Below are 8,655 nucleotides of genomic sequence, written 5' to 3' on the forward strand. Positions count from 1 at the left end.
GGCCATCCACGACCGGTCAAGGGATCTCTATGACTAGTTGTGACCTGTCCACGACTGGTCGTGTTGAACTTGGAATGGTTGCTGGACTTTGAGTTGTTGCTACGCGACTGGTCATGAACGAGTTAAGCACTATTCACATGACCGATCGTGGCTTAACAAAAAATTTTGAAAATTTTCAACAAACTTAGGACTGGTCGAGCCAGTGCTAGGACTAGTCGAACAGAGTTCAGGACTAGTCAAGAAATAGTCTATTCACTTATAAAATGAGCAATTTAATTATGTATTGAAAATGACCTACCCTATGGTCAATCTAAGGTCATCCAAACCTTGTTGTGAAGAATGAACATTGAGTCTTCTTTTTCTTCAGTTGATAGTCACTCTTTGAAGTTTACAAAGCTTCATATCTTGTCATAGGATGAAGCTTGAACTTGAGACTTCTGAAGCTTGAAATTGACTACCATTGAAGTTTGAACTCGAGATTCAAAGACTAGGAACATTTGTCTTGACTTGTAAGAAGCTTTGAAAATCTTGAATTCTTGAAGCTTGAGAGCTTGAATTTTTTCTTGGTGTTGCACATGAATAGAGCTTGAATTCTTTCTTGATGTTGTACATGAACATGAACAAGTACACTTGCCTTTGAAGTTCTTGAACTTAAGACCCTTGTTCTTGATAGATGCATAGACTTTATTATGAGCTGGATAAGACATAGATTCCAAGAGAGATTTTGGCACTACAAACTGAGAGGTTTTGACACTCCAAAATTTGACAATCATAGGAGCTAGAAAACCATAGCACTTACAATGGGCATCTGAAAAACAAATGTTCAAAGAGGGACAAACCTAAGAAGAAAGGTATGTTAGCCACATGGGATGAGTCATCTTGCTTTGAAGCTTCTTCTGAGTTAGATGATTTTGAACCCGAGTCTACCAATGAGGTCAAGGCCTTAATGACTCTAGCCAGAGTCACTTCATCAGACAGTTGTAATTCAACTTATGATGAAAATCTGAGAAGAGACCCTGAAAATGATGATGATCTACAAGATGCCTATAATGCCCTATACAGGAAGAGTTGTAAGATAGTTGTAAAACTAAAACTTCAAAAGGAAAAGTTTTTAAAGTTAAAAGAAGATTTTGATAACCTAATTTTAGAAAAATCTCATTTTTCTGATTGTTTTGAAAAAGCTAAGTGTGATTTAGATTTCAAAACATCCCATGTTGAAAATCTTAAATCAGAAAATGAAAAACTAAAATTAGAAGTTTCTTCTCTCTTGAGTTTGAAGGATACGTAGATGTATGCCTAGTGTGATCCTAAACTAGAAAGATTGCTAATTGGATCAAGGAAATGTGGCGATAGATCTGGTCTGGGCTACGATAAGAATACACCTCCTAAAAGTAAGTCCACTCCTAAGTTTGTCAAAGGGGAGTCCTCTAACTCAAAAGGGAAAAGTCTGAATCAAAATAGTTTTAAAATTCTAAAACTTTTCAGGCTATGAAACCTAAAAGCAACCATATCAATTATAGAAATCAGAATCACAACCCCTTAGCTAAGAAAATTGTAGATTTACTCAAGGAGCTTCTAAAATCTAACTCGAATGGTAGAATATATAATAACTATAAGCGTAGAAAATCAACTATGCTCCAAAACCCAAAACAGTAATGAAATGGGTCCCTAAGGTTGCTTGTCTAGTTGCCCACATCACTTTTAAGGCTTCGAGTCAATCAAAGAGTTACCTAGACAGTGGTTGTTCTAGACACATGACAGGTGACAAAGATTTATTCACCAATATTAAAGATATGACTGATGGCTCTGTCACATTCGGTGATGGTAGCAACTGTAGAATTATTGGCCATGGTATGGTTCAACTCTTTAATCTTCCTCCATTTGAGAATGTTTTGTTTATAGAGGGCCTTAAGCATAATCCCTTAAACATTTCTCAAATTTGTGATAATAAACATAGTGTTAAATTCACCAAGGGTGTAAGATTTCTAATGAGAATGGTTCTGTGATATTAACTAGTCATAGAACATCTGAGAACTGCAACATAGTCAATGATTCAAGCTCGTCTAAATTATTGTGTTACATGGTCCAAACCAATGAGACTAATCTATGGCATAAACGCCTAGGACATGTACACTACTGTAATCTTTGTATACTGAGTAAAGGTAAAGTAATAAGAGGTCTACCCAAGTTAAAAAGAATGGATAAAATCTGTGGCGAATGTCAGATTGGAAAACAAACTAGGAGTGGTCACAAGAAAGTGAACTCCAGTGCCACATCCAAACCCCTTGAACTCCTCCACATGGATCTCATTGGACCTACTAGAATGGAGAGTCAAGGTGGTACGAAATATATTCTAATAATAGTAGATGACTTTACCAAGTATACATGGGTAGTTTTCATGAGAGAGAAATCTGAAACTCTCGATGAAATGAAAAAGATACTCAAGCGTATCCAAACTGAGAAGGAATCATATCTTTAAAATTCATAGTGATCATGGTTCTAAATTTGACAATAACAGTTTTGAGAAGTTCTATAGTAATCATGGTATATCGCATGAATTTTCTGCCCCTAAGACACCTCAACAGAATGGGGTTGTTGAAAGAAAAAAATATTGTGCTTTAAGAAATGGCTAATGTGATGTTAAGTAGCATGAAACTTCCTAAAAATCTTTAGGTCGAAGCAGTGAACGCGGCTTGTTATATTATTAACCATGTTTATACTAGAAAGTTAAATAATAAGACTACATATAAACTATGGTTTAATAAGAAGCCTACTGTCAAATACTTTTGAGTTTTTGGCAGCAAGTGCTATATTCTACGGGACCGAGAAAATCTGAGAAAATTCGACACTACAAGTGACGAAAGGATTTTTCTAGGGTATGCTGTAAACAGTCGAGCATATTGTGTTCTCAACAAGAGGTCTGGTGTAATTTAGGAGTCTATTAATGTGGTTATAGATGATCACCTGAATACACCTGTCTCAAGTTCAGAAGATGATGAAGTCTCTTTGTTTCATAAACCAAACTCTTCATCCAGTCAAAATGACACTGAACTCTAGTGAGTTAAAGACCATCCAACTGATCCAATACTTAGGAACCCTCTCACTAGTGTGCGCACTCGTAGATAATTAGAAAACATTTGTAATTATGTGTGCTTCACATCCAAGATTGAGCCGGCCAACGTAAAAGAAGCAGTTGTTGATGAAAACTGGATAGTGGCTATGCAAGATGAACTTAATCAATTCATAAGGAATGATGTATGGTACTTAGTTCCTAGACCTAATGATAAACATACTATTGGAACTAAATGGATCTTTAAAAATAAGTTTGATGAATTAGGTAACATTATAAGAAACAAGGCTAGATTGGTTGTACAAGGGTACACTCAGATAGAAGGCATCGATTATGATGAAACCTTTGCCCCAGTTGCTCGTCTTAAATCTATCAATCTGTTCATATCCATTACTTGTTACAAAAATTTCAAAATCTATCAAATGGATGTCAAGAGTACTTTCTTGAACGGTGATTTACATGAGGAAGTATATATACAACAACCTACTGGTTTTGAAGACTCTAAATATATCGATCATGTTTATTGCCTGAAAAAGGCACTCTATGGATTAAAACAAGCTCCTAGGGCATGGTATGAGAAATCGACTTAGTTTCTATAGAATCATAACTTTGTAATAGGGAGTGTTGATAAGACACTTTTTTGTAAAGAAACACAATGATCACATATTGATAGTACAGATATATGTTGATGACATTATCTATGGATCTACTTGTTCTAACATGTCTGTTAAGTTTGCAGATTTGATGACGTCTAAGTTTGAAATGAGCATGGTTGGAGAACTGAATTATTTTTTAGGTCTGCAAGTGAAACAACTTGAAGACGGGATCTTTATTTCTCAAACCAAGTATGCTCTAAACTTGGTAAAAAAGTTTGGATTCGAGAGTGGTAAAAATTTTGATACTCCTATGAGTACGACTCTGAAGCTCTCTAAGGATTCGACAGGTGAAAATGTAGATCCTAAGTTGTATCGCAGTATGATATGTAGTTTATTATATTTAACTACAAGCTGCCCAGATATTGTATTCAGCATAGGTATCTATGCTATGTATCAATCTGACCCTAAAGAATCCCACCTGATTGCTATTAAGCATATTTTGAGATATGTCGCAAGTTCGGCCAATCTTGGTCTGTGTATCCACATGATATTAATGTTCAATTAGCTGGTTATATGGATGTTGATTGGGCTAGTAATATTGATGACCGCAAGTCTACCAGCGGTGGATGTTTTTATATCGGCAACTGGTTAGTTTCGTGGCATAGTAAGAAACAGAGTTCCCTATCGCTTTCCACAGGTGAGGCTGAGTATATTGCAGCCGGTAATGCATGCACTCAGCTTGTGTGGATGAAGAGGATGTTAAATGATTATAGATTTGTGCAAGATTCTATGGTTCTATATTGTGATAATTCTAGCGTAATCAACATTTCTAAAAATCCAATCTAACATTCACAAACTAAGCATATTGACATTAAACATCATTATATTCGTGAATTAGTGGAAGATAAGATTATTTCATTGGATTATTTTCAAACTGAAAATCAACTTGCAGACATTTTCACAAAACCTCTTGACAGAAACAGGTTTGCTAAATTGAATTTAGATATTGGTATGTATAATGTGATCTGAGTTAATTGTGTTTACTTGTACTATATTGCATGGTTTTATTTTTTAGAATTTTAAAAATCATAAGTTGCTGAAAAATGAAAAATTTTGAGATTGCATGACCAGTCGAGTAGCTTGGGTTTGGGGTATAAGCTCGTATCCTAGACTGTACCGTTCTATAGGCTTCTGCAGTCCTCCCGGCTCAAATTCTGGCAACCCGCAACCTGTAATCGGTGTCTGTGTATGACCCTAAGTTGCATCTTATATATCTATGTCGACTCATGTAACGACCTTGGAAATTTTTGTGCTAATCTTTCTTAGTAGTTGTTTTTGGGGTAATTAGCGCTATACTCGATTGCTTGTGAAATTCGCATCAATCACTTTAAATTGTATCTTCATGGCTCAAAACTTGTAGATTAGTTAGCGCTACGTTACTCTGAAATCTGGGATCTATCGCTAAATCCAGTTGTTCTGGGGATTTTTTGGAAGATCTGGATCGGACCTGGACCCCGCGTCGAAAGTCCGATAGCGGTGATCTTAGGCTGTTGCGGTCACTATGTTGGGCTTGACCATCACCTCGAAAATCAAGTCCATCTGATGTTCTGGGTCGATTTGATTGAGTTCGGAGTGAAGAGTGTGAGAACGGTTGGATATTTATTAAGTTTTTATGAAATCTGAGTCGTGTCGCTTGCGCGACAATTTTAAGCATTCTGACCGTTGGATTCTGACCCAATTTCACCCTCTGATCAGGGAAGGTGGCCCAGGCATATTCTAGTGCTTGTGGACCTAATTGAGATTCCGTGACCGTTGAATTGAGTGTGGTCCGCCACAGCTGATCTGAAGAGCCGGTCAGTACGAAAACTCAGCCTGACCTAGATCCATGGTCAATGAGCTTAAGTCCGACCTTTCGTGGTTATAGGCCCACCAGAAGTGCTTCGTTGGATCGCGAGAGTCAGGTTTTGGCTATACTTTAAGTATACCTTGACCCTGGGGTTATTTTCATCAATTTGAGGCCTATTTATAGTTCTTAAACCCTAGCTCTCTTTTCCATACGAATTTTCTCTAACCTTAGCTTGGAAAGAGAGTGGAAAACAGAGAGAAAGTGAGAGAGATAAGTTGGTGAATCATCTTGGATTCTTCTTTGTTCTCCTTCATCCTTGAACCTTCACTTTGAATCGTTATTCTGACGGTTCTGAGTTCATTTTAGGGTAAGTTAACCTAACCCTAACCTGTGTTAGAGCTTAGATTAGTCTTGGTGTTGTTGTATCTCATTTCTATCCTTGTTTTAGGGTATTCTATCGCCGTTGACAAAGACAACTCGTCTAAATCAGTTCGGTGTTTCTTTCCTTGCTTAAGGTGCGGACTTTAAGTGTATAGGTTATGGTTTTCAAGGCTTTCAATGCCAGTCAATGATTTATTCTTGTTATGGATGAGATTTCACATGCCAAATGTTGTATTTACGTTGCTTTCCTGATATGCATGTGTTATATTGAGATTTGTGTATTCTATGTGTATGTACAAAGTACCGTATACGTATAAAATATGCACCTGTGTTTGCCATGATTATTTGTCGTGTATGTATGCTAGATGCATGTATGACAACTCCTTGGTAAAAGGAATTGTCAAAATGCATGTATTCCAACATACGTCATGTATGTTGTATCATGTATGCTAAGTGTTTGTAGAAATGCATGAATGATTTAAAGTGTAACTTATTACGCTAATTGCGGGCGTTGAGAAGTGATTCTCAACACTCCTATTGATGTGCATGATTTCCTTTATGCAAGTTACATTCCATGTTATTTAAATTCAAGCATTTCATATGCTTACATTTATGTTAAGTTGATATTCTTCAAATGTGCATGTACCATGATTTGAGTTGTTGTTCCTTTACTGTTTTACATTCAATATGAACATCTGTAGTAGTGTAATGTGTTTGGGACTATGCATTAGTCCAGAAAATCAGTAATCGACCCTATGTTCGTGGTTGAGATTGCTTTCGCCACGTAGGACGTATGAGATGAACCCGAGTCGTATTAGAGTTGTCGGCAGTGGTTTGACCACGCGGAGTGTTTGCACACTCTATGTCGTTCTACTCAACGTGCGCTCGTACCATTCGAGTTCGTCAAGTAACCCGATTGTCCGTTGTATGTTCATCATGTATAGACGCTACTGGTTGAATCTAGGGTACCGAACTTACCAGTAAAATCTTAATAACCATGGTACCTTGATCCGCTAAGACTCATGAGCCGGACATGGTGGTATGGGACACCGTGGTCGAGCTGTCGGCCTACGCTGGGGTGACAAGCCTCCCCGTAGTGACCAGTGAGCAACTAACTCGTGAGCTGATTATGGTGGTATGGGACACTATATTCGTGCTGTCGGCCTACATTGATTGGTGACGAGCCCTTTGTAGTGACCTCGAGCATACCTGAATACCGCAATGAGGTGACGAGCCGAACTGTGGTAGTAAAGGTATGAAAGGCGTGCATTGATTGGTGACGAGCCCTTTGCTACGACCTCAATCTTATGATCGTATGAGATGTCTAGGATTGACGACCTTAGTATGGATCACTGTGTGGATAGTGATATAAGGAAGGTATCTTGGATTCCCAATCCTGCTGTATGTAAAAGGACTAATAACAACTTGGTAATCATATCCATGCACCGCATTTGCATGTGCTTTGTAGATGTGGCGCACTTTGAGGCGATGTCATGCGTAACGTAAGATGAAGACGCTGAGGGTGTACGCGTGAGGGCACGCATCATTTTGCATACATCCCTGTATTAACAAGAGTACTTAGGATTTATTTAATTGTTCTGCTTTATCATTACTGTTTGATTGAACTGATAACATGTTAACCAGTGCCTTATTGTTCCACTGAGTTGATCACTCACTCCCACGTTCTGGGGCGGTGTTAAACACCCACCAGACTCTGTCTTAGGTTCTGATGTTGTAGATGTGGATGCGACTTCTGAGGCAGAGCGGGAGATGGATGATGATGAGGCTGCCTTCTCTTATATGCAGTTTTCAGACGGGTTCTAGCGAGCCTTGGTCTGATGCGCGGGATGCTGGGATTATTTTTGGGAACTTAAATGATGTAACTTGATACTTATAATTTTGTTAAATAACACGTTCATACGACCTAGCTTGTATATGTACTTCAGGGATTTACACTTGTATACATATTTTTCTATAAGTCTTTCGCTTGCTTTATTCACTTATCCCTAAATCATATCTGTGTTTTGGCTTAATTTATTCCATGTTTTATGCACTAATACAGTCAACATACATCCATCATTAAATATGTTGCATAAGTGATGTTTTGGAACTCGGGAGCTGAGTTATGCTCGACCCCCGAATTTCAGGGCGTTACAACTCAACTCGAAACTTATATCCTAGCGACTGCGCCGTCGCCGCGGTTCCAACACCACATCTCATGCGCCGATGCGATAGCCAGGCCAAGAGTTGTGGGCCCACGTTTATTTCAAGGAAAACACCGTGCGTTGTGAATTTCAAGAGAATCTCTACAACCCATCACATCAATCAATCACCTCAAGTCAAGTACACATCCATCACTCCCCTTACACACCCATACCTCTCCCATTCCTAAAGTCAACTCTCTCTCTCCACCTATCCCTTCCTTACACTGATCACCCATCACTCCATCACCTTTTCACCCATCACTCACTCTTACATCTCTCTCTCTCTCTCTCTCTCTCTCTCTCTCTCTCAAACCATTTCTCAAGCAACCAAGAAACTGAGAAACCAACATCCAAGCCATTCCAAAGAGCTAGGTATGGCCCACTTCTTACCCCCCCACATCTCACCATCTAACCATCCAAATTTCATCATCTACCATCAAAGGTTGAGCATTGGAGCTAAGGAAGCTAAGGGACTAAGAAGGAGTGATATAGGTGGGTGATTTTAGGATATCTACCATTGATTTCCATTTAAGGGCCCACTTATGATGGGACCCACTT

This window comes from Magnolia sinica, chromosome 14 (genome assembly GCF_029962835.1).
Source record: "Magnolia sinica isolate HGM2019 chromosome 14, MsV1, whole genome shotgun sequence".
Taxonomy (NCBI): Eukaryota; Viridiplantae; Streptophyta; class Magnoliopsida; order Magnoliales; family Magnoliaceae; genus Magnolia; species Magnolia sinica.